Below are 27,351 nucleotides of genomic sequence, written 5' to 3'. Positions count from 1 at the left end.
GTGAAAGATTATGAGTAGAAATAAGTCACCAAGTGGTATCCAGAGGTATTTTAAACCATGTCCACCCCTGATGATGCAAGTTTGCGAAACTAGTCGGGAAGAATACGAACGGCACCTACAGACCTTTTAAACTGTCTGGTTAACTCATACACACATTTTAATATCGGGGTTCCCAATACATGGGCCCCGCATATAAATGTTGATTCTGTTTTAACATTTTATTGATTGTGATATGACCATTTTAAAGAATAAAGCAGTCTGCACTTAGTACTGCCTTTTTTGTTTAACATAATATTATTATTATTATTTATTGTATTTATAAAGCGCCAACATATTACGCAGCGCTGGACATTAATTTAGGTTACAGACAATATTTAGGGGTGACAAACAGCAATATGACAATACAGGAATATAAGAAAACCAGATCACACAGCACGGTATGAGTACAAGGTAATGCTTAGTCAGTCACTGGAGGGGAGCATGGAGATTAGGCAAATAGGTTCACTCAAATGCATAGCATGGGTGCACAGTAATGGAGGTGCATGATCAGGTAGGACACAAAAGGAGGAGGACCCTGCCCAAGGCTTACAATCTAGAGGGAGATGTAGGGACACAAGAGGCAGGGGACCACAGTTCAGCTGTGGGTTTAGAGCAATTGTGAAGGGTGGTAGACCAGAGTAAAAAGGTAAGTTTTTAAGGGCCTTCTTGAAGGTGTTGAAGGAGGGGGATGCCCTAATGGGTGGAGGTAGGGAGTTCCATAGTGTTGGAGTGGCTCTTGAGAAGTCTTGGAGGCGTGCATGGGACTGGGTGATGCAGGGGACGGTCAGGCGAAGTTCATTGGAGGAACGGAGTGAGCGGCTTGGTGTGTATCTCTGAGTAAGATCATAAATGTAGGTTGGACAGGTTTTGTGGGCGGATTTGTAGGTCAGACACAATGGCCCATATGCTATTCACTTTTTCACCTGAGTTATCTCCTAGGTGATATTTTTAAACTTGTCGATAAAATGCATTTTAAGCCACCAGAAAGCAAGAAAATACTCAAAATTATTTTTAAAGAGACTCTGTAACAAATTGTTTATCTTTATTTCTTCTATGCTATAAGTTCCTATGCCTTTTCTAATGTGGTCTGGCTTACTGCAGCTTTTCCTAATTGCACAGTAGCTGTGTTATCTCTGTTATATGATCTAATCTTCTCTCTATAGTCGGCACAGTCAGGCTGAGGCAGTCAGACTGGAATGTGCAGGGCTGCTTGTGATTAGCTAGAAGCTGTACACACCCCCTGCAGGCTCTGTGTGACTAACACACTCTGCTTAGCTGAGCCTATTAGAAGCTGGTTAGTTTGTTTGTAAACACTGCCTAAAACTGGCAATTACAAGCCAGGTTTGCAGCAGAGAATGGCAGAAACAGCACAGAGGGGACCAGGAGCACATAATGAATAGAATGGTATGCTTTTTATTGTAAGAATTTCAGAGTACAGATTCTCTTTAAGTACTTTTTCCATTTACTTTTTGGTACTTTTTAGTTGAAAAGTGTTTTAAAAGTTATTTTAAATAGAAGGTGAAAAATTATCTCCTAGGTGAAAACTCAGGTGAAAAAGTGAATTGCATATGGGCCAATATCTTAAATCTGATTCTGGACTGGATAGGAAGCCACTGGAGGGATTCACGGAGGGGAGCCGCCCTGGTGGAGAGATGGGAGGAGTGGATAATTCTGGCTGCCGCATTCATGATGGACTGCAGTGGGGCTATTCGGGTAATAGGGAGACCAGACAGAAGGGCATTGCAGTAGTCGAGGCGGGAAATTATGAGGGCATGGATGAGGAGTTTGGTGGTGGCAGAGGTCAGGAAAGGGCGAATCTTACAGATGTTACGAAGGTGGAAGTTGCAGGACTTTGTGAGGTTTTGGACGTGGGGAGTGAAGGAGAGTGTGGAGTCCATATACAATAACTGTTCCCACTTGTGAAACCTCCTGGAAGGAATGATCTGGTGAACCTTGGATGATTACCACCGTCAGTGGAAGTGGTTTTGAGCCCTTATACATGCTTATATTGTGGGTTGTTCCCATCTGGTAAGCCTCATTTCCCATATTGGTGATGGTGGACACGGTTTGAAACAGCTCTGCATACCACTTCAAAGGTTATTGCTACTCCTAATCCCTTTGTGATTGTAGAGACCTGCACTGTTCCCATTCAAAATATTTCATTTACATCAAGATTTTTTTGTAATGTAGATCTATAAGGAAATCATGACTGTTTATGGCTGTCTATTATAATAGTACAATAATCTATGACAAAGTACAAGAGGAAACACATTCAAAACATTAAAATCTGATTATAATCAAAGTATAAAAAGAAGAGCTACCAAGAAGCACATATTTACTAAATGTCATTAGTAGTTACTATTTCAGAGGAGCAGACAAATTACGCTGCACACCTGGTGTTAAACACGCAGTACTTAGACCTCATACCCAAACCAATGTAATGTTGTGCATATACTGGATAAAGGGGAAAGAGGCACCCAAAGAAGATAAAATGTGTTAAAAGCAAATAAAATGAAAAAATGAAAAAAAGTGAGGCCAAATAGCAGTGCCAAATAGTGCTTGCAGCCACAAATAAGGCGCCTCACTTGTGGCTACCAGCACTATTAGGCACTGCTATTTTGCCTGAGGAAGTGGGTTTGCACCCACGAAACACGTTGCCAGTGCAATAAAATTCTATTTATATGTGAATTCGTCTTCATTGAGGTAAGCCACCTCACTTTTTTCATCTCATTTGTTTTTAATGCATTTTATCTTCTCTGGACGCCTCTTTCCCCTTTATCCTGTGCCTTCACCCTTCTTTTGGAGGGGGATCAACCCTCTTTGACCAATTTAGGTCATTTGCTTTTTATCAAGAGTGCGACCATCACCAGCTTCGTCTGGTCACCCGAGTGGAGTCGGGGTTATACATCTCCACCTGCTTCTAGTGGTCGGTTGCCCTTCTGCAACCCACCTTTTTGAGTATAATCCATCCGCATATTTTACATACTTCTGGTACTGTGACATACTGCACCATTTGGGCTCCTGTTGTCTCTGTGTTTTCTTCCTGCAGGGTTCAATTTTTATTATCCCTACTTTTTCTTCTTGTGCATATACTGTCACCAGAGTGTCAAAGTACTGCTGGCAACTATCTTTCTGAATGATAGTTGTCAGTATTTTGACACTTACCATATGTGACTGTGATTCAATATTACAGAAAGGTTTGGATATGAGGTCTACAGTAACCCTGCTTGTACATATTTTTCTGCTCTTTTTAAATTGAAAGTACATTTTTTACATTGGAACTTAGTTTTGTTAATATAAAATTTGAATGCAGACATAATCTTTGAACCTCCTTTAAAGTACCCCTGAATTACAGCAGGGTGTTAAAGAGAACCAGAGATCCTGTAAAGAAAAGAAGTTATACATACCTGGGGCTTTCTCCAGCCCCATACGCGCTGATCGATCCCATGCTGCCGTCCAGCGCTGCCCGCAGCTATGAGAACCGGGACCCCGCTCTGCTGCCAGTCGGAGCCAGTCTAGCGTAGCAGAGGTGCGCTCTTTGCATATCTCTGCAGCACTGTATGGAGAGATACGAAGAGAGCACACTTCTCCTGCGTAGCCCGGCTCCGATGATTGCACTGACCGGAGCCGGTTCTTGTAGTTGCAGGCAGCACTGGATGGCGGTGTGGGATCGATCAGCGCGTATAGGGCTGGAGGAAGCCCCAGGTATGTATAACTTCTTTTCTTTACAGGATCTCTGGTTCATTTTAATGATGTAGGGATTTTTTGTTGCATGTGCTGTGATATTAGGCGCAGCACAAACCATTATTTTACCCCTGGGGTCCTTGCTCTGCCATTTCATAATAATCAACCTAAATGGAACGTTGATCCGGTGGAGAGGAGGCGGCAGTTTCTCCCCAGCTCCGCCTCTGCCTGCACGTTCATGTACACTAGCGTTATAGTTACCGCCCCCTGATGCGCGGTCATGTTGTAACAACTTCACAGCTCTCACTGTGCAGGAGAGCTGTGAGCTTGAAAAGCAGCATGTGCGCGTTCTCCTCAGTCCACTCATTGTGTGGTCACACTGGAGCATGGCATTTTCTAAAATAAAAAAAACACCATAGCATTGCATTAGCAAGAGCTTTCAAAATTCCTAGCGCTTAACCACTTTCCCCACCACTACAGTATATCTACGTCAGCTGTGGCGCCCTCCAAGCCACAGCAACGTAGATATACTGACCTGGCTGCAGCCCTGCTGTGCACGGTCGGGTGCTCTTTAGAGTGCACCCTCCGGCACTGTCAGCTGCAATACTAATTGGCGGAAGGGAACATGTTCCCTTTTGGCCAATTAGTCCACCTCCCTCCCATGAATGATCGCTGCAGTAGTGAACTGCAGCGATCCTTCATCTGTCCCCCTCGGCGCACATATAGTTAATAAAAAGGCACAAGCAAGCAGCCACACTCACCTACCTCGGTCCTGCGACTATCCTGAAGCCTGATCCTCCGATCACCGCTCTGCAGTCAGCCGCATATTGCCGGAAACCCGGGTCCCGGCTTGATGACGTCGTCAAGTCGGGACCCGGGTTACCGGCAATATGCGGCTGACTGCAGAGCGGGGATCAGAGGATCAGGCTTCAGGATAGTCACAGGACCGAGGTAAGGTGAGTGAGACTGCCTGCTTGTGCCTTTTTATTAACTATCTCTGAACGGAGGGGGCTGCCTGATGGGGGGGGGGGCAACTGGCTATAGATTCTTGGGGGGAGGGGAGGGGGATTTGCAAAGGGGGGTATACATGTTTACTGGGGGACATCTGAGGAACCAAGGGGAGGGGGATTTACAAATTTTGCACATCTGGGCACCTGGGGGGGGGGGCATACCTTAATACTGGGGGCACGTTTGGCTATAATGGGGGGCAGTGCTAATCCTGGGGGTACATCTGGCCATAATGGGGGTAATCCTGATCTAGGGACACATCTGGCTATAAAGAGGGGCACTATTCCTGGGGGTGCATCTGTCAATCTATTCTGGGGGTGGCAAACACGGGACACATCTGGCTATGCTGGGGGTGCTGATATTGGGGACACATCTGGCTATACTGGGGGGGTGGGGTGATACTGGGGACACATCTGGATATCTATACTGGGGCGACTTTAACTGGTGGCACAGTTTTTATGTCAATCGCACTTTTTATTTTTAAACAGAAATTGGTCAAAATTGAGAAATAGTGATTTTTTTTTATCCCCCCCCCCCCTTTTCCCATTAACATGCATAGAGAGGAACATTTTACTTGGGACCAAATACCCCCCAATGAAAGCTTAGTTTGTCTTGAAAAAAAAGATATATAGATCATTTATGTGGCACGAGTACAGATTAAGTTATTGGTGATTAACCCATTCAGGTTCCGTCGTTTTCACGTGAGAAATGTTCACCTCCCATTCATTAGCCTATAACTTTATCACTACTTATCACAATGCACTGATCTATATCTTGTTTTTTCCGCCACCAATTAGGCTTTCTTTGGGGGGGTACATTTTGCTAAGAGCCACTTTACTGTAAATGCATTTTAACAGGAAGAATAAGAAAAAACGGAAAAAATTCATTATTTCTCAGTTTTCAGCCATTATAGTTTTACAATAATACATGCCTCCATAATTAAAACTCACGTATTGTATTTGCCCATATGTCCCGGTTATAACACTGTTAAAATTATGTCCCTATCACAATGTATGGTGACAATATTTTATTTGGAAATAAAGGTGCATTTTTTCCGTTTTGCATCTATCACTATTTACAAGTTTAAAATAAAAAAAATATAGAAATATTTCATCTTTACATTGATATTTAAAAAGTTTAGACCCTTAGGTAAATATTTACATGTTTTTTTTTTATTGTAATGTTTTTTTTTTTTTTATTGTAAACATTTTATTTGGGTAGTTTTGGGAGGGTGGGAGGTAAACAATAGATTTATAATGTAAATGTGTGTTAATTTTAAATTATTTTTTTTTACAGGTGTAGTATTACTTTTTGGCCACAAGATGGCAGCCATGAGTTTGTTTACATGACGTCACTCTAAGCGTAACACACGCTTACAGTGGCGCATTGGGCAGGGAACGGCCAGAAAAGGCGCAGCTTCTGAAAGAAGCTGTCGCTTTTTCAGCGGGGGAGAGGAATCAATGATCGGGCACCGTAGCCCGATACATTGATTCCCTGGCTACCGAATCCGCGGCCGGGAGTGCGCGGTACCGCGCATGGTTCCTGGACGTAGAAACTACGTCCAGGAACCAAAATAGGTTAAACAGGGACACCGCTAAAGCGTCAAAACTGCTCTGGTCCATTAGGGGAAAACAAGGTCTGGATGCGAAGTGGTTAAAAATCTCTTGTAGTGTGAACAGGGCCGGATTCACCATAAGGCACTGTAGGCACGCGCCTACAGTGGCTGGATAGTGTACTGGTTAAGGGCTCTGCCTTTGACATGGGAGACCAGGGTTCAAATCCTGGCTAGAGTAAGTACCTATTCAGTAAGGAGTTCAAGGCAAGACTCCCTAACACTGCAGGGTGGCCTCTTGAGCGCGTCCCAGTGGCTGCAGCTCTTGAGCGCTTTGAGTCCGACAGGAGAAAAGCGCTATACAAATGTTCAGATTATTATTACAGGCGCTTGATGATGGAGGGGCGGCTCACTCCCCTCCCTTAGCGCCTCCTACCTTCCCTATGCAGAGTCCTGAGCAGAGCATAACTGAGAGTTTAGTCACCTGTCTCTCGGCACTTCACTGACAAGATCTCCCTTCAGTCGGGGAACCTGTAGCTACCTATCACTGGTAAGGGAGAAGTCACAGCTGGGTCAGCCAGCACACTTGAGGTGTGGTTCAACGGGAGTTTGTGGGTTTCTGGAGGGTGAAGTCTAGGGTGCCAGGACATCGGCGCCTATGGGTTTCTGTGATGTAAATCCGGGCCTGAGTGTGAATAAGCCCTAACACAACACACACTTGCAATGGCCTAAATAATAGTCATCTGTCCTATTTGTAGGCATTTGAAATACTAACTAACTTGTGTATTCGTAAAATGAATTCCAGCATTTGTTGCATAATTTGTTGTAGGCTTTTAGCAGTGTGCATTATATGTATTATTTCTTGTTTATTTCATTTACTACATAATTTAATCTAGCAGTTTAAAACATGTATGCTTCTTTTTAATTTTACAGATTGCCCTTTTTGCCTATTTGCAAACCCACATACTGTTTTATTCAGCTGAGATGCTGTTTTGATTTGAGCATTTACATTAAAGGGACTCTTGAAATTTAAACAGATGTCTTGGAAATGTTTACTGCTTTAGTCTTTGTTCAGAAGACCACAATGTAACTCAGAGATTGCCATGTACTTCACTGAAGGCACAGTATTGGGAGTCCATGTGAGTTTGGCACAGCTCTGCTCTGGGAACCAGTAAAATACAATTATCATTGTGTCCTATAAGACAATGCAGAAGAGAAAGTTAATAGAGTAAGGGCCCATGTGTTTGTTTTCTAGTTGGGAAGATTTTTTTCCTTGCTTCCTTTCTGTCTGACATTCATGGGGGAGGAGTTTATTTCTACCTGTGTCCATTTTTTTTATTTCTTCCTGTCCTGAGTAAAAGAAGAAGTAGGTGGAGAGAATCTCCTTCAACATATTTTAATATGGCAGTAAAAACAAGGCAAAAAACAAAACAGGTTTTAACCCTGACAGCCTTACCCCTGACCCAGCAAGCCTTAGAAAAAATAATGTACAGGTATTTGTAGTTGGACTGAAAAGGTTATGTGACAGCCTGGTCACTGATGTGTTTTTAGTAGGTGTGCAAAAAATGTCCTTAACCTTTTGGGGACTGACATAGTTTGAATCTACGTGCAGCAGGTGGTGCTGCCGCCCTGACTGGACGTAGATTCAATGTCCATTATAATGAACCGTCCCGACGCGATCGTGCGCACCAAAGAGGGGAGATTAAGCTGTCATATGACAGCTGACATCTCCCCTCAGTGATCAGCAGCCATCGCGTATGGCTTCTGATCACGTGATCACTATGATTGCTGGCGGATCATAGTGATATCTTACAGAGCTGCGGCGTTGGGGTAAAGAAGAGGATCCACTCACCTTACTGCCATTCCCGTGACGATCAGCGCTCCCCTCCGCTCTGGCCAGCATCCCTGCTGTATTGATGCTAAGTGCCGTGTCCTGGCTTGATGACGTCATCAAGCCGCGACCGTAACTTAGCCTCAGTACAGCAGGGAAGCCAGTGAGAGTGGAGGTGTCCACAGCTGCTCATCGCTGGAGCCTGGGAGGTGAGTAAAGGCTGATTGCCAAAGGGGGACATCTGGAGGCAGGGGGGACGCACAGCCCAGAAAACCCCAGGAGGGATCCTGACTCCCCGAATGCAAAATGCCTGGTCCTTAAAGGGAACCTGAAGCGAGGAAAATGATTTAAAATAAACACATAATGTAGCTGCAAATGAAAATTACATACTAACCTCACCATCAGTTCCTCTCAGAAGCTCACCGCTTTCTTTTTACAGTGATCCCTTCCAATTCTGACATTTTGTCAGAACTGAAATATACCAGTTGCTGTCTGTTATATATCAGCAGCCGTCAGTTACAACTGAATGTACAAGGCAATGTCCATGTTTCCCTATGTCTCAAGTGGGCAATATTACAGTTTAACAGTGTGCTGACCAGGAAGCTGTAATGGGGTAATGGCCATTTTTAAAATGGAGGACGGAGAAATCCATTGATCACGGTGAACAAATGGGATGCAGGAGAGGAGAAAGAGATTGAGGAGTAGACTACTCGGGAGGTAAGTACGACCTGTGTATGGTTATTTTGACATCTTATTTTCAGTTCAGGTTCTCTTTACGGGAAGGGGGGGGGGGGGGGGGTAGGAAGTAAAAGCAATCTAGCTAAGGAAGCTGCTAGCTGCCCATCAGCTCTTTGGCCAGTGGTTCATTAACACAGCTGCAAGCTCATTTATCCACCAACTAGTAGTTTAAATTCTCTGTGTCCAGTTCTGCTTCCTGGATCAATGGAGATTTATATCTGAAGAGAATTTTCTTCTTAATACTAGAGAATATTTGTTTCTTTTACCTCTCTACTCATATCCTAATTTATTATTCTCTATTAAAAGCATCCTCTGTTTTCTCAAATATATTACTATTAGGAAAATTCCAACGATAGTAGGATGTGCAGCTGTACTGTGATCCCTTGTGTGGTATCAGCCAGATGAGACATCATTATGGGCAAGTCCAGCTGATCTGCACATTGTTGTTTCAATAGGTACAGTAAAAAGTCCCATGAGTCCCGAGAAGTCTTCAGTAGTGCAGTGATTTAAATATGATCACTGTACTTCTGTTTTGTTATATAGTTAGGGCTGGTTTGGGACCATCCGTAGTTTTAACTATACTGGGTCCCTCTCGTGGGACACAATATAGCACTACAGTCAGCTATCTAACAGTGGAGCTCTGTACCATGGTTAGGAGCCAATTTTGTTGGCTCCTGACCCTGTGATCCCTGTGAGTCAATCACAGTATTTACAAAGCAAAGAATTAAAAAAAAAAAATCTGTGGTCCTGAATCGGTGAGGGAATTAAAGAGGAGCTGTCAGCCATACTATCTCAGGAAAAAAAAACACATATATAAGTAGATAAATACTTGTTCCACTTACATAACATATGTATTGCACTGTCCACATTTTGATTTTAGTGACTTGTCTATAGTAAAAAAATAAGAGAAAATCTTTCTTAGGATTTTCCATTTTGTCTGTGTCTATTGTGAAGCCAATCCTGTCATAATTTCCTCTCTTACTCTGTCTGTGTATCATTGCCCGCCCCCCTCCCAGGAGGGAAAGAGGCTTCAGCCAATCAGGCTGCATTAGTTTTGTCTGAGGGGAAAAGTAAAGAATTAAAAAAGAAAACCCAGCATGCCCTGCAACTTCCTTTGTGCAGCTGATGTACAAAATAAGAGCCAGGGAAACTGGGGAGTGATCTTTTATGGAAAATAAAAATAAGAGTGATCTTTAACTTTCGGATTGCCTGGTTAGCATCCTTATTACTTGTTTACCAGATAACAATAAACAATTGATTTTATGCCTGACAGTTACGCTTTAAAGGGAACCAGAGACGCCGGAATCCTAAAAAGAAAAAAAGATTTTATACATACCTGGGGCTTCCTCCAGCCCCATACGCACGGATCGCTCCCTCGCCGCCATCCTCCGCTTCCTGAAACGCGGGTATCGGGTCCTGTCACTTCCGGCGGACGCGGCCAAATGTCCGCATGAGCAGGGGCTCCCTCCATACCCTTACGCGTGCGGCTGCACAGTATGCAGCTGCACGCGTACGGGTATGCCGGGCGCCCCTGTGATGCGGACAATTGTCCGCGTGCTGCCGCCGACTGGCCGAAACTACGGGACCCGGTACCGCCGGATACAGGAAGCGGAGGAGGGCGGCGTGGGAGCGATCCGTGCGTATGGGGCTGGAGGAAGCCCCAGGTATGTATAAAATCTTTCTGGGGCCTCTGGTTCCCTTTAAAGGATGTGCTTGGTACTCTCATTATTGCAAGAGATATGCATTGTCTGTAGGGCCACTGTACATTTTTCTGCAGCCATTCAGGGGCCACAACAGACAGAGGGCCAGATTTATCAAAGCGTTACCGACAGTTTTTTCTTCTTAACCAGCAGAGGGAACTGTTCTGCGTGATAATAAGAACATCCTTAAATTCTACTTAATAGCGGCAGTTTAGCGTGAATTTCTAGAACTGCACTACAGTTAAAGAGACACTGAAGCGAAAAAAAAATATGATATAGTGAATTGGTTGTGTACTGTGAATAATTACTAGAAGATTAGCAACAAAGAAAATATTCTCATATTTTTATTTTCAGGTATATAGTGTTTTTTCTAACATTGCATCATGCTATAATATGTACAGATTACACAACATTCAGCATTCAAAATGAGTCTTTCAGAGCAGTCTGTGCACTAATGACCTCTCCTCTGGCAGAGGAAAAGAAAACAGTTGAGATAATAAAAGTCAGATAACAGCCCTCTCCAAGACCAAATTTAGTCAGAGAGTTAATGGCTTGTTTGCATAGAGATAGCAACTGGAGTTTCTTAACTCTTCCTGTACTGGAAACAATTAGACTGATGTATCTGATCCTAATGTTTTATTTCTTAGCTGTACTACACATACAAATCATAATATCATAATTTTTTTTTCGCTTCAGTGTCTCTTTAAAGAAAAAAAAATTATGATATTATGATTTGTATGTGTAGTACAGCTAAGAAATAAAACATTAAGATCAGATACATCAGTCTAATTGTTTCCAGTACTGGAAGAGTTTAGAAACTCAGAACTCCAGTTGTTATCTCTATGCAAAAAAGCCATTAAGCTCTACAACTTTCAAAGTCGTGGAGAGGGCTGTCTTCTGACTTTTATTATCTCAACTGTTAGTGAACATTGTTCTTTTTCTCTGCCAGAGGAGAGGTCATTAGTTCACAGACTGCTCTGAAAGAATCATTTAGAATGCTGAGTGTTGTGTAATCTGCACATATTATAGAATGATGCAATGTTAGAAAAAAAACATTATATACCTGGAAATAAAAATATGAGAATATTTTCTTTGCTGCTAATCTTCTAGTAATTATTCATAGTACACAACCAATTCATTATATCATATTTTTTTTCGCTTCAGTGTTTCTTTAAGAAAAGTGCAAATCCATCCCTAAACTGCTGCAGATTAAGAAGTGCTTATTAGCAGTTCTACACAGCTTGTGCAGTGTAGACTAGACATGATTTGTGAAGTGCTCCTCCCCCTGCTGCCAGTTGTCCTGTGAAGATGTTCTGTGCTTAACCCTTCCAGTGCTGGGCATTGATCCTCAGTTTCAATTATAAGGCCACGTTCACATTATGAATTGGCCATGCGTTCGGAACGCCACGAATACGAACGCACGCCATCCGTGTTTCTATGCGTTGCGTGGCTGATCCCATTCACTGAAGTGAATGGGTCAGCTGCACGTTTCTGCAAAAAATGCATGCAGCATGCATTCCCGGACCGTACTGGTCCAGAACGCATGCAGTGTGAACATCAGACAGTGCTGTCTATGCACTGTCTGATGTCGTGCATGTCTGCCTCCTGCTCGCATTCCCAAAACGCGGATGGGAACGCATGCAATGTGAACGGAGCCTAATACATGTACAGTTGTGTTCAAAATTATTCAACCCCCACTGAAATTGAGTGTTTTGGCCAGTTTGACATTGATTTTGATCATTTCAGTCATCTTGTTTACAATTAAATCAAAGAGGTACTTGTAAATCAGACAAATATAACATAACATTTATAATGAAATAACCACAAATGTCTTTTCTGTGCTCACATCATTATCAGTTTTATTCAACCCGCAAGTGACATTCATTCTTAGTACTTCGTACAACATCCTTTTCAAGTTTGTGAGAAAACGCAAAAAAGCTGCCGCGAGTACTCAGAGTAAGGCGGCTAATTCCGCGTCCAACATGGCAGCTTGCGCGCATGGGCCTGCATCCACTAGCCTGACGGAGCGCGGAGAAACCGCCGCATGCCCAGTGAACAAGGCGGCGGATTCCGCGTCCGACGCGGCGGTTTGCACGCATGGGCCTACCACTAGCAGTATGGCTGAACGCCGGGAAACCGCCGCATGCTCTGACAGCGGTGCGGCTGGCCCCGCGTTCAAACCAGCAGATACATTACAACACATGTCTGGTGTGGCTGGGACTGATAGTCCACACAGGTTCAGAAGGACGTGCGCGCGCGCTGAGAGGCAGAGCCTTTATGATAGTCAGAAGGGTGTCAGCTGATCTAGCTGATCAGCTGACAATTCTATCAGGTTTCATTGGTCCAGCACTTAGGGGAGGCGCCGGAGAGCGCTTGTGTATATATACTGGGTGCTGGTCATTTCTCTGGTGTCTGGCATTGCGATCACTACGTGGTAGCACTCAGACCTTGTCAGTATCTGTGATATTTTCTGTGTTATTACTTCAGGCTAGTTCCAGGGTGTTGATGATCAAGGAACTCACACCCAAGACTAGGGAACTGTATTACCATTCTGTTATTACTTCAGACTAGTTCCAGGGTGTTGATGATCAAGGAACTCACACCCAAGACTAGGGAACTGTATTATCACTCTGTTATATATCAGACTAGTTCCAAGGTGTTGATGATCACGGAGCTCACACCTAAGACTAGGCATTGTTATTATCTGTTATGACTTTCTGCTTTCCTGACCACTCTCTTGATCTCTGATTTGGTACTTTGCTATATTTGATACTCTGTTGCTGAACCCTGCTTGTCTTAAGATTCCGAATCTGTCTCCTGTCTCTGTATCTGATCTGTCTGTCTGTTGCCGACCTGGCCTGTCCGACCTCGAGAACTATCTTCCCTGTTTGGAGATAGTTCACAGACCTGTCAGTGACACTTCACCATTGGTGTCACTCACTCTCTGGTCCTTCCCACCCTCAGCCTGGCTCCGCCCCTTGGGGAGCATCAGACCATTGGAAGGAACCTGTTCTCTGAGCAGTATCTCTTACTGCCTTGCACCCTCTATACGGGTGCTCTCCTCAAAGTATTACTGTTGCACCAAACACTCATATTACTCAGGTGTCCAGAGGTTAGAAATATATCTGATTATCGGTGATACTGCAGATCATCAGTAATCGGGTATATATCTGTGTTTTCGGTGATACTGCAGATCACCGATGATCAGATCCTCTCTGTGTTACACCGATCGTTACAGAACGCCAGACCCAAAATGCAAATGGACGCACACACCGACCGTCTGGGCGCACTTACCACTTCGGTGGATACCATCAACCAAGTGCTGGGTAATCACCGGGCGTTAATTGACGCTTTGTCCGGGTCTGTACAAACCCTCCAGATGGCTGTGGACGAAGTGCGAGCTCCACCTAGCACAGACATACGTATGCCTGTACCTGAAAAATGTTCTGGTCACAGATCTGATTTACGAAATTTTAGGAGTAGAGTGTTATCATACTTTGAGTTGAGACCTAGATCTTCAGGAACTATGGCCCAAAGGGTCACATTTATTAAGACTTTGTTATCAGGCGATTCTCAGACCTGGGCATACAGTCTACCCGCTGGAGACTTAGCCCTAACCTCTGTAGATTAATTTTTTAAAGCTATGGCAATAATTTACGACGATCCAGACATTGCCTCGACTTCTGAGCGTAAGCTCAAGTTATTACGTCAAGGCAAGAGTCCGGTCGAGGAGTATGCTGCTGAATTCAGAAGGTGGTCAGTATCAGCCAGGTTGGGACACCTTTGCTCTGTTAGATTGTTTCTTATCAGGATTGTCAGATGAGGTCGCTGATCTTATGTTAAGTCAGCCTGAACCTAAGACCATTGATGAGGCCATCTCATTGGCCATCTGGATCAACCGTAGGCTACGCTATCAGAGACAGACCCGGGGTAGAAATCATGTAAAGATGGTGTCCTACGCTGCGTCTCCTGTGACTCCACCTCCTCCCGTTTCGCCTCCACCCGAGCCGATGCAGATTGGCCAGTCGAAGTTGTCTCAGGTGGAGCGGAGATGCAGGATTTCAGAGCAGTTGTGTCTTTATTGTGCAGAGGGGGGTCATAGAGTACAGAATTGCCCTAAGAAATCGGGAAACGCTACTGCCTTGTAGTAGTTGGGGGTAATACCCTAGGCGTACAACTTTTACCCCTAGATGATAAAAGGTTGCCTCTTCCTTGTACGATTGCATGGGAAGATAAATCTGAAGTCACTGAGGCCTTCGTTGATTCTGGCTCAGCGGCTAATTTTATGGATTACGAATTTGCTAAAAAATTGGGTATTCCGCTCACCCCGGTAACACCACCTATCCAGGTTACGGCAGTGGATGACTCCCCCCTGAAACATAGCCGTCCTCTGTCTCAGACACCAGAGGTGGGAGTCACTATAGGGGTGCTGCATAGGAAGAAGTTTTTTGTGTTACACATGACAACCTCCACTATCATCCTTGGCATGCCTTGGTTACACCTTCACTCCCCTCAGATTAATTGGGCCACTGGTCAGCTAACAAGCTGTTCAGCCCATTGCTTTCATCATTGTTTAGTGAGGGTGACCTGGGGTCAGACCAGGATTCATGTGGAGGGAGTACCGGAACAATATTCTGAATTTTCAGATGTGTTTTGTCCCAAAGCTGCAGATAAACTATCTCCACATCGCCCCTTCGATTGCCCCATCGATCTCAGATCTGGTTGAATGCCCCCTAGAGGTCATCTCTACAATTTGTCTGGGCCGGAAAAAGTGGCCATGCGAAAGTACATCCTTGAAAACTTAGCAAAGGGTTTCATTCGCCCTTCCCGGTCGCCTGCCGGAGCAGGTTTCTTTTTTGTAAAGAAAAAAGACGGAGGCCTTCGGCCATGCATTGATTACCGGGGCCTGAATAAAATCACAGTAAAAAATCGCTATCCATTGCCTTTGATAGACGATTTATTCACTCAGGTCACCAATGCTAAGATTTTCTCGAAATTGGATTTGCGGGGTGCATACAACCTGGTGCGGATCAGAGAGAGCGATGAGTGGAAGACGGCCTTTAACACACCCGATGGGCATTACGAGTACCTGGTGATGCCCTTCGGGTTGTGTAACTCCCCGGCCGTCTTTCAGGAACTCATTAACGAAGTATTCAGGGAGGTGTTGGGTAAATTTGTCCTGGTATATCTGGATGATATACTAATCTTCTCAGATAACCTCTCTGAGCACAGGGCTCATGTCAAATTTGTGCTGCACAAGTTAAGACAGAACATGCTTTATGCTAAATTGGAGAAATGCATTTTTGAGGTAACATCTGTCACTTTTCTGGGGTACATAATTTCCACCTCGGGCCTTTCTATGGATCCTGCCAAAGTCTCTGCTGTCCTGGAATGGCCTCAGCCAGTGGGACTAAAATCTCTCCAGAGATTTTTAGGATTCGCTAATTACTATAGAAGGTTCATAAAGGGGTACTCCACAGTCATAGCACCCTTCACCAGTCTCACAAAGAAAGGGGCAGATACCAACCACTGGTCCCCCGAAGCTCTAGCTGCTTTCTCCACTTTGAAATAATTGTTTTGCTCTGCACCCATTTTGAGACACGTCGACACCTCCTATCCCTTTATTGTGGAGGTGGACGCCTCGGAGGTCGGGGTAGGGGCTGTGCTGTCTCAGCCTTCTGGGTTGCAGGGAAGATTACACCCGTGTGCCTATTTCTCTCGTAGGTTTTCACCAGCAGAGAAAAACTACGATATAGGCCACAGGGAGCTCATAGCCATTAAATTGGCCTTCGAAGAATGGCGTTATTGGCTAGAAGGAGCAGAACATACGATTACCGTTTACACTGATCACAAAAATTTGGAATACATTGAGGGGGCTAAGAGATTGAGTCCCCGTCAGGCTCGGTGGTCACTGTTTTTCTCGAGATTCAGATTTGTAATTACGTACACTCCGGGTAGTAAAAACGTTAAAGCAGACGCTTTGTTCAGATGCTTTGAGCCAGAGACAGCACAGCCCTCAGACCCAGAGACTATTATCCCACAGAGAGTAGTGTTGGCAGCCACAGAGACCTGGAAAGACTGGATGGAGACTTTAAGTCCCTTCCAGCAGGATGTCCCTGAAGGAAAGCCTGAAGGGGTGATGTTTGTATCACTGCCATTTTGTCTCCAGAAATTGCAGATGTTCCACTCCCACAAAAATTCTGGACATCCTGGGGCCACCAGAACACAGGACCTTGTTGCTAGGTGTGCTTGGTGGCCTTCATTGGCAACTGACTGCAAGGAGTATGTTAGAGAGTGTGCAGTATGTGCAAAAAGCAAACCCTCCCGTCTGGCACCTGTGGGAACGTTGCAGCCTTTGCCCACCCCGAGTGAACCATGGACCCATTTGTCCATGGATTTTGTGGGTGAGCTTCCGAGGTCTGAGGGCATGTCGGTCATTTTTGTGGTAGTCGACCGTTTCAGTAAAATGGCCCATTTTGTGCCCCTGAAAGGACTCCCCTCGGCCCAGGAGTTGGCCGATCTTTTAATCATCCACATTTTCCGGCTACATGGCATTCCGGAAAACATTGTGTCAGATCGGGGAGTCCAATTTGTTTCTAAATTTTGGAGGGCAATTTGTCATCAAATGGGCATGGAACTGTCATTTTCGTCGGGCTACCACCCACAGACCAATGGTCAGACTGAGAGAGTTAATCAGTCATTGGAGCAGTTTCTAAGGTGTTATGTTGCGGATGCGCAAAATGATTGGGTCAAGTTCTTGCCGTTTGCAGAATTTGCGCACAATAATTTGAAAAGCTCTTCCTCTGGATTTTCTCAGTTTCGGGTGGTAACTGGAAAGTTGCCTAAGTTCTCTCCACTGCCAGTAGCTTCCACTCCGTTTCCAGCTTTGGAGCCTTGGCAAAAGTCATTTGAGAACATTTGGGGGATCGTGAAAAATAATTTGGAGAAGGCTTTTCAAAGTCAGAAAGGTCGAGCTGACAAGAAACGCTGTTTAGAGTGGAAGTTCCGGCCAGGAGACTTGGTCTGGGTGTCCACACGTCATTTGACCCTGAAACAGCCCTCGCCCAAGTTAGGACCCAGATTTGTGGGCCCTTTTCCAGTGACCAGGAAGATCAAGAATGTTACTTATGCCATTGATCTCCCTGCCAGCATGCGTGGTGTAAGATCCTTTCATGTGTCCCTGCTTAAGCCAGCATTTCATGTAGGTTCCATTCCTCCTCCTCCTGTGATGGTAGATGACCAACCTGAGTACGAAGTAGAAAAGATTTTAGACTCACGTGTTGTACAGAACTCAGTGCAGTATCTAGTTCACTGGAAAGGGTATGGTATTGAGGAGAGAACATGGGTACCTGAGTGTCACATGCATGCGGATAAATTAAGGAGGGAGTTCCACGCTTTATATCCTGAGAAACCGGGTAGGAGCTGTCCGGAGTCCACTCCTCAGGGGGGGGGGGTACTGTGAGAAAACGTGGAAAAGCCGCCGCGAGTACTCAGAGTAAGGCGGCTAATTCCGCGTCCAACATGGCAGCTTGCGCGCATGGGCCTGCATCCACTAGCCTGACGGAGCGTGGAGAAACCGCTGCATGCCCAGTGAACAAGGCGTTGGATTCCGCGTCCGACACGGCGGTTTGCACGCATGGGCCTACCACTAGCAGTATGGCTGAACGCGGGGAAACCGTCGCATGCTCTGACAGCGGTGCGGCTGGCCCCGCATTCAAACCAGCAGATAAATTACAACACATGTCTGGTGTGGCTGGGACTGATAGTCCACACAGGTTCAGAAGGATGTGCGCGCGCTGAGAGACAGAGCCTTTATGACAGTCAGAAGGGTGTCAGCTGATCTAGCTGATCAGCTGACAATTCTATCAGGTTTCATTGGTCCAGCACTTAGGGGAGGCGCCGGAGAGCGCTTGTGTATATATACTGGGTGCTGGTCATTTCTCTGGTGTCTGGCGTTGTGATCACTACGTGGTAGCACTCAGACCTTGTCAGTATCTGTGATATTTTCTGTTTTATTACTTCAGGCTAGTTCCAGGGTGTTGATGATCAAGGAACTCACACCCAAGACTAGGGAACTGTATTACCATTCTGTTATTACTTCAGACTAGTTCCAGGGTGTTGATGATCAAGGAACTCACACCCAAGACTAGGGAACTGTATTACCATTCTGTTATACTTCAGACTAGTTCCACGGTGTTGATGATCACGGAGCTCACACCTAAGACTAGGCATTGTTATTATCTGTTATGACTTTCTGCTTTCCTGACCACTCTCTTGATCTCTGATTTGGTACTTTGCTATATTTGATACTCTGTTGCTGAACCCTGCTTGTCTTAAGATTCCGAATCTGTCTCCTGTCTCTGTATCTGATCTGTCTGTCTGTTGCCGACCTGGCCTGTCCGACCTCGAGAACTATCTTCCCTGTTTGGAGATAGTTCACAGACCTGTCAGTGACACTTCACCATTGGTGTCACTCACTCTCTGGTCCTTCCCACCCTCAGCCTGGCTCCGCCCCTTGGGGAGCATCAGACCATTGGAAGGAACCTGTTCTCTGAGCAGTATCTCTTACTGCCTTGCACCCTCTATACGGGTGCTCTCCTCAAAGTATTACTGTTGCACCAAACACTCATATTACTCAGGTGTCCAGAGGTTAGAAATATATCTGATTATCGGTGATACTGCAGATCATCAGTAATCGGGTATATATCTGTGTTTTCGGTGATACTGCAAATCACCGATGATCAGATCCTCTCTGTGTTACACCGATCGTTACAAAGTTATAACAGCTTTTAAACGTGAAGCATAGCTTGACACAAGTGTCTTGCAGCGATCTAGGGGTATCTTAGCCTATTCTTCATGGGCAAAAGCCTCCAGTTCAGTCACATTCTTAGGCTTACGCGCTGCAACTGCTTTCTTTAAGTCCCACCAGAGGTTCTCAATCGGATTTAAGTTTGGTGACTGCGATGGCCACTCCAAAATGTTCCCGCCTTTAATTTGCAACCATGCTCTAGTGGACTTGGAGGTATGCTTGGGATCATTGTCCTGCTGAAAGGTCCAACGTCTCCCAAGCCTCAGGTTTGTGACGGACTGCATCACATTTTCTTCCAATATCTCCTGGTACTGAAGAGAATTCATGGTACCTTGCACACACTGAAGCTTCCCTGTACCTGCAGAAGCAAAACCGCCCCAAAGCATGATTGACCCCCCCCCATGCTTCACAGTAGGCAAGGTGTTCTTTTCTGCATAGGCCTTGTTCTTCCTCCTCCAAACATAGCGTTGATACATGGGCCCAAACAGGTCTAATTTTGTTTCCTCAGTCCACAGAACACTACCACAAAAGTTTTGGGTTCTAGATTTCTAAAAACCTACCAATATTTTGTCTTAGACACTCTTGATAAATACCCCCCAAAGACCCTTATGCAATTATTTTCTTCTCCTTAGTTTTCTCCCAGGTGATAGTTTTACACCTTTGTCATAAAATGACCACCAACAAGCAAAAAAAAAATACTCGAAATAACTTTGATAGTACTTTTTCATCAGCTTTTGGGTACTTTTTCAGTTGTAAAATGTGGAAAAAATATTTTAAAGAGAAGATGAAAATTATCGCCAAGGAGATAACTCAAAAGAAAAAGTTAATTGCATATGGGCCAGATTCCACTGACAAATCTCTTACTGAGTAACTGAGAAGTCTTGTCTGAAGATAAATACTGGGGGATGTTTGAAAAGATAAAAAGTCTGTTTTTGCTAAATGTATCAACATTTTATTTTGATTGTGTTATTTCTTCATATGCGCTCCGGGATTTACTTGGCAATCAAATTCTCTCTGTTCCTAATGGTTTTACACATCTGGTACCTGATATATTTTTCACCATTCCACATAGTTTGGAAGTTTGGATGTTTGTTACTCGATCACGCAAAAACGGCTGAATGGATTTGAATGAAATTTGGCACACACATAGTACATTACCTGGAATAAAGTATAGGATACTTTTTATTACCATAACCAAAAAGAGACAAATACTGGAAAATGTAAACTGCAGACATTCTTACACTGTTACGCTGGAGGTGTGTTTAGCTTCTAAGGGTAGAATGGTTAATTTGCATATATTCAGCAGTGATGCACTGGGAGACATCTCAAGCTCACTCCAACCTGAATTATCGCAAATTATTTCTGTTTTAACAAAGCAAACTTTTGTTTTTCTTAACATCTTAGTAAGGGGGCTTTTAGGACCATTGTAGTCCCTTACACACTCCAATGAGTTCTGGGTCACCATGAGCTTGCTGGTTAGTCTGTACCTCTCGGTGTTACAAGCCCTACTGCATAGAGCCAAATTAATCCATGCCATGCACTGATGAGGATCAAACAATCCAAACAGTCTGTATGCATGTTGGATTATTATGGCTCTGTACAAATTAACAAGCTGACACATCATTGCATTCCAGTAGTTCTGGAGGTGTGTTTAGCTTCTAAGGGTAATAATGGTTAAGTTGCATATATTCAGCAGTGATGCACTGGGAGACATCTCAAGCGCACTCTAACCTGAATTATCGCAAATTCTTTCTGTTTTAAGAAAGCAAACTTTTGTTTTTCTTACACTGTTAATGGTCGGGTTCTCAAACTTTGCACAGTTGGTCGTTGGGTGACTAGGATTATTATTCAGAAAAGTGGGAGCCTATAAAAGCCAATCAAAATTCACCTATTGACTTTCAAGAGGAATATTTACATTTCTGCCATTCTTGCACTGTTAATGGCACAAGCCTCAAACCTGGTACAGTTGATCATTGGGTGACTGGGGTTCAATTTCAGAAAGGGGGTGGAGCCACAAATAGCCAATCAGATTTGTTTCATTCCAATGCAAATTATTGTTGCCAAACATAGCAAAGCTCACAAACTTGGTAATTGAGTAATTGATTAATTGTGTGTTAGGAAAGTGGGCACAGCCAACACCAGCCAAATACATAAGCGGGCAACGCAGGGTCATAAGTGGGCGGAGACAAATACAAATTTTACTGGGGAAATGTAAACAGCAGCCATTCTTACACTGTTAATGGTAGGGTTCTCAAACTTTGCACAGTTGGTTACTGGGTGACTGGGGTTAATATTCAGAAAAGTGGGTGGAGCCTACAAAAAACAATCAAAAATTACCTATTGATTTTTCAGGGGGATATTTAATTGCTGCCATTCTTGCACTGTTAATGGCACAAGCCTCAAACCCGGTACAGTTGATCATTGCGTGACTGGGGTTTAAATTTATATAAGGGGGTGGAGCCCCAAACAGCCAATCTGATTTGTTTTATTTTAATGCAGGTTATTGATGCCAAAGACCGCAAAGCTCACAAACTTGGTCATTGAGTAATTGAGTAAATGGGTGTTAGGGTTAGGAAAAGTGGATGCAGCCAACACCAGGCAAATGCAAAATCGGGCAATGCTGGGTCATCAGTAGGCGGAGACAAATACAAATTTCACTGAGAAAATGTAAACTGCAGCAATTCTTACACTATTAATGGTAGGGTTCTCAAACTTTGCACAGTTGGTCATTGGGTGACTGAGATTAATATTCAGAAAAGTGGGAGGAGCCTACAAAAGCCAATCAAAATCCACCTATTAATCTTTAAGGGGAATATTTAATTGAAGCCATTCTTGCACTGTTAATCACCTGTACCTGGTACAGTTGGCCATTGGGTGATTGGGGTTCAAATTCAGAAAAGGGGTGGAGCCACAGCCAATCAGATTTATTTTATTTCAATGCAAATTATTGATGCCAAAGACCGCAAAGCTCACAAACTTGGTCATTAAGTAATTTTGTGTTAGGGTTAGAAAAAGTGGGCGGAGCCAACACCAGCCAAATACATACCTAGGCAATGCCTAGTTTTCAGTGGGCGGAGACAAACACAAATTTCACTGGGAAAATGTAAACTGCAGCCATTCTTACACTATTAATTGTAGGGTTCTAAAACTTTGCACAGTTGGTCACTGGGTGACTGGGATTAATATTCAGAAAAGTGGGTGGAGCCTACAAAAACCAATCACCATTCACCTATTGATTTTCACGGCAAATATTTAATTGCTGCCATTTTTGCACTGTTAATGGCACAAGCCTCAAACCTGCTACAGTTGATCATTGGGTGACTAGGGTTAAATATTTATAAAAGGGGTGGGGCCACAAACAGCGAATCAGATGTGTTTCATTTCAATTAAAATTATTCATGCCAAAGGCCGCAAATCTCACAAACTTGGTCAATGACTATTGACAATTGTGTGTTAGGGTTAGAAAAAGTGGCCACAGCCAACAGCAGCCAAATACATACCCTGGAAACATTAGGACATCAGTGGGTGAAGAAAAATACAAATTTCACTGCCAGAATGTAAACTGCAGCCATTCTTACACTGTCTGTCAATGGCAGGGTTCTTAAACTTTGCACAGTTGGTCACTGGGTGACTGGGATTAATATTCAGAAAAGTGGGTGGAGCCTACAAAAGCTAATCAAAATTCACCTATTGATTTTCAAAGGAGTGGAGCCACAGCCAATTAGATTTATTTCATTTCAATGCCAATTATTTATGCCAAAGACCGCAAATCTCACAAACTAGGTCATCATTGAGTAATTGTGTGTTAGGATTAGAAAAAGTGGGCAGAGCTAACACTAGCCAATTACATACCCGGGCAATGGCGGGCGACCAGCTAGTATGTGTATATATATATATATATATATATATATATATATATATATATATATATATATATATTTGATAGATGGACTTTTTTTTTTCTTTTCGAGTACCCCGCCCTAACCCCCCCCCCCATCGGTATTCACCCTGATTATGGTGACTCATTGGGAAGATTGGGAAGTACTAATTTACCTTCAAGATCAATCAATGATAATAAAGTCTTATCTTAAGCAGAATTTCCCATCACCTAGTATTAGAATGGTCATAAATACAACTGGGCAAGCATTCCATTAAACCATGTATTAACATTATTATTGTTTTATGTAGCGCCATACCGTCATCTTCCTTGTCACAAGTTCTCCTCACTTGACATCTGTTCATGTTGCACAAATTTGCATCAACACCATTTCTCCCAATGAGCTACTTTGTTTGAATTACATTAGTTGTTTAAAATAACACATGTTGGTATACTGATGAAATGAAAATTAGTAATACAATCAAATCAATAATATAAGGTCTATGAAGGATGTGCACTGCTTTATTCCTTTTATAATGATTAACCGAGATTTGGTGTTCTACAAAGATTTGCTGATATTTAGTACTCTACAGAGTTTCCCTGAGATTTACATGAGACACTCTTGGAACACCACCTTGGCACAGACCTGTACCCCACCCTGAATGCAAACCTTCACAGCAAGAAAAATGGGTTGTCTGCAAATTTTTCCCATTTCATTCACATTCCAATCCACTTTTTTTTTTTTAACTTTAAAAAAAAACAAAGAACTCCCATTCACGTTACTTGACGAGACACAGAACAATCATATTGTGCTTTTCTCCTGGCAGACACCAAGCACTTGAGCTGCAGCCATTAGGGTGTGTTCAGTAGGCAGTAGCAGTGATAGGGAGTCTAGCCCAAGGTCTCCTCACTGAATAGATGCTGGCTTACCAAACAGGAGGAGCCGATATTTTAACCCTGTCTCCTGTGTCAGAGGCAGAGCCCAGTGGCATAGCTAAGGAGCTGTGGGCCCTGATGCAAGTTTTACAATGGGGCCCCCCAAGCACTCTATACATAACAATTGATACGGCGCACCAAAACCTGCCAATGGCAACTACAGTGTCAGAGGTGCAAGAAGGGGATGGGGAGCAGTTTGTTAATGATTACCACTATTCAAAGTATCTATAGAAGTGATTATTATGAGCAATAGAGAGCTAATAACTGCAGTTGAGGGAAGGCCCTTCAGGGGCCCGATGCGGTTGCAACCTCTGCACCCCCTATTGCTACGCCCCTGGCAGAGACCTTAACCAGTATCACTATCACTATCTAGCCAAAATGAAAGTCTGCAAGCACACAAAAAGTTGCCTAACAAGCACTGGGTATTCTTTTCCCCATAATATGAGTACAAATTTAATCAAATTGCTGTTCACTATTTAACAGAAGGACTTCTCTACATGTCACTAGTTAAATAAATGAAACACTTGCATAGAATACAGGCGCACAACAAATGCAAAACACATGCTTCCACAGACACAAGTTCATCACACTGGAATTTCCCATCATGCTTTGTTCCTTGAATAAAACAGTGGTTATTTTAATCCCAGGTTTCTGTATTATGTCTGTCTTGAGCTGAGGTAGAGAGAGACCCACAGACTGAATAGTAAAAAGGGTTATCGGGGCACATTATTGCAGTGGTGGGAAGGGTTCAAATGTCTGTTTCCTGAGGAGAAGTTATTTGATTTAAGCAAGATGAATAAAGAATAATGTATCTGAGGACCTCGATGTGTGTCTGTTCCCTCAGTTCGATGCAAAACAGAGGAGAGTCTTTGAATCAGTTTGCAATCCGTCAGGATATGATAATTGCTTTGTCATCGGGAAGTATTTTTAGCACAGAATATTTTGATTGGTTTACACTGTATAAAGTAGTACACAGAACCTGGTTACTTGACCAGTGAATGGAAAGCAAATACTATTAAAGAGGAACTTTACTGACTACTAATGTAATGAATAAAATTGCTTATGGTTTACAATATTCATTTATAAATGATTTAGTCAGTGTTTGCCCATTGTAAAATTTTTCCTCTCCCTGATTTACATTCTGAAATGTATCACACGCAGCATCTTTACTGCTGGTAAGGTACATCACTACGGAATGTTTTTTTTTTACTGTGTGTTCCAAAACCAGCAGAAATAATGCCTGGTCTCTCAGAATGCTCTAGGAGGAGAAGTCTCAGCTAGGGCGGGGTTACTTACAATATACAGCAATATATAGATATAGGAAGTGTTTCTGATGCTGAAACCAGGATAATTAACATAAAAGTGGGTATCCTGAATAATTTACTGCGGTACATGAGTAAGGTGAACGTTGCTATGGTAATGCATATTGCATTACCTGCATGAAACAAAGTACTATAGCAACATTCACGTTACCCATGTACCGCGAGTCCAGCTAACTAAGCAACGTACGGTACTCTGCTGGCATTGGTACTGGTAATATGGCCACGCACTGTTTATTGGCGCTAGGTGAATCAAGGCCTAAATGTGGCAAGAACAAAATCAAGTCCATAGTAAAGTAAATAATACTAGCACACAGAGTAATCAACTATAACTCAAGAAGAGCATTCATGGGGTACACTTTACTGGCCTGCAGATGGACACGTCTATAGCAGTCACAGTTGCCACTGAGTGCACTTTCTGAGTTTCAATTGATTGGTGTGTGCTAGAGTGGGGTGAGCTACAATTTATGTTTTTTATGTAGTCTTTAGCAGGAAATTCTCCTCACATGTAGATCTACACTGGACCAGGAAATGGAAATAGAGGTAACAAGTGAAAGCTGCTAGTTGCCAGTTTATTATCTGACACCTGAATGTCAGCTCAGATGCTGGTCAGCTGATCACTTTGCTACCTCTACTTCAATTTCTTGAATTAGGAATGTTTGCACTTGGGGACAATTTTCCACTTAACACTTTTAAAAAGGTGCCAATAGCTTTCTTGTTAGTTTTATGATTTCTGTGCAGAGTAAGATTCGTTTTATAGTATTTTTTCCCAATTTTATTTTTTGTCTTTCCATATACTAAAGAAATCCATATGTGACTACCAAACCGTTTCTATTGTCTGGAGGAACTGGTGCATCGTTAGATCAAAGTGCAAAGGCGAGAACATTTTTGGCCATTGCCACTGTAGGCTACTAAAACAAGCTTAACCCCTTTCTATTCCCCTGAAAGCCACCCCTCAATTTAAAGAGGAGCTATCAGCCATACTATCTCATAAAATAAAAACACTTATAGAAGTAGATAAATAGTTGATCTACTTACATAACATGTGTATTGCACTGTCCACGCTTTGATTTTAGTGATTTTTCTGCAGTAAAAAAAAGAGAAAATCCTTCTTAGCATTTCCAATTTTAACTGTGGCTATTTGGTGAAGCCAATCTTGATGTAATTTCATCCCTTACTCTCCTCTGCCTGATTGTGTATGCATTGCCCGCCCTCCACTATAGAAAGTGCATTGTCTCAGCATGAGAAATATTGGCCAATCAGAGAGGAACAGATGTGTGGGAGGGGAAAACAGGAGGGAAAGGGGCTTCAGCCAATCAGGCTGCATTAGTTAAGTCTGAGGGGAAAGTAGAGAAGCTAAAAGGACAGCCCAGCATGCACTGCAACTTCCTTTGTGCGTACCAAATTTTGTGTGTACCACATAAGAGTCAGGTAAACTGGGGAAACAAATTTTCACACATCAGCACTGCTCCCATTCATTCGCCAATAACTTTATTACTACTAATCAAACCTAAATGATCTATAAGGACAAATTAGGCTTTTGATGTGTGATAATTTTGTTAATTACCTTATTTTCAAGGTGTTTTAAAGGGAAGAGAAGGGAAAACACAGAAACACACACAATTTCTGAAGTGGTTAAAGAAACATTCAGTTGTTCTCCACAGTTGCCAGTCTTAGTAAGTCAACACCAGTTTGTTTTATACTTTACTGTAGACTTGGTAAAGAAGCACTGCTCACTAATATGCCTTATGTCATATATATGCCATGAATCAAAAGTAAGTGCTGGCTTTGTATGCCTCTTTTTACACATATAGCATGTAAATCTGTAACCAAACCAGATCAATGTATCTTTCCATAT

The 27,351-nt window shown here is 43.3% G+C and overlaps 1 protein-coding gene across 1 annotated transcript in view; it reads left to right on the top strand.

Annotated features, from left to right (window-relative positions):
* SCFD2 (sec1 family domain containing 2) overlaps positions 1 to 27,351 on the top strand; it is a 628,477-nt gene that overhangs the window by 256,625 nt on the left and 344,501 nt on the right. The window lies entirely within an intron of this gene.

This window comes from Hyperolius riggenbachi, chromosome 1, assembly GCF_040937935.1.
Source record: "Hyperolius riggenbachi isolate aHypRig1 chromosome 1, aHypRig1.pri, whole genome shotgun sequence".
Lineage (NCBI taxonomy): Eukaryota > Metazoa > Chordata > Amphibia > Anura > Hyperoliidae > Hyperolius > Hyperolius riggenbachi.
Note: the sequence above shows the minus strand (reverse complement) of the source record. Positions and strands in the feature narration are given on the sequence as shown.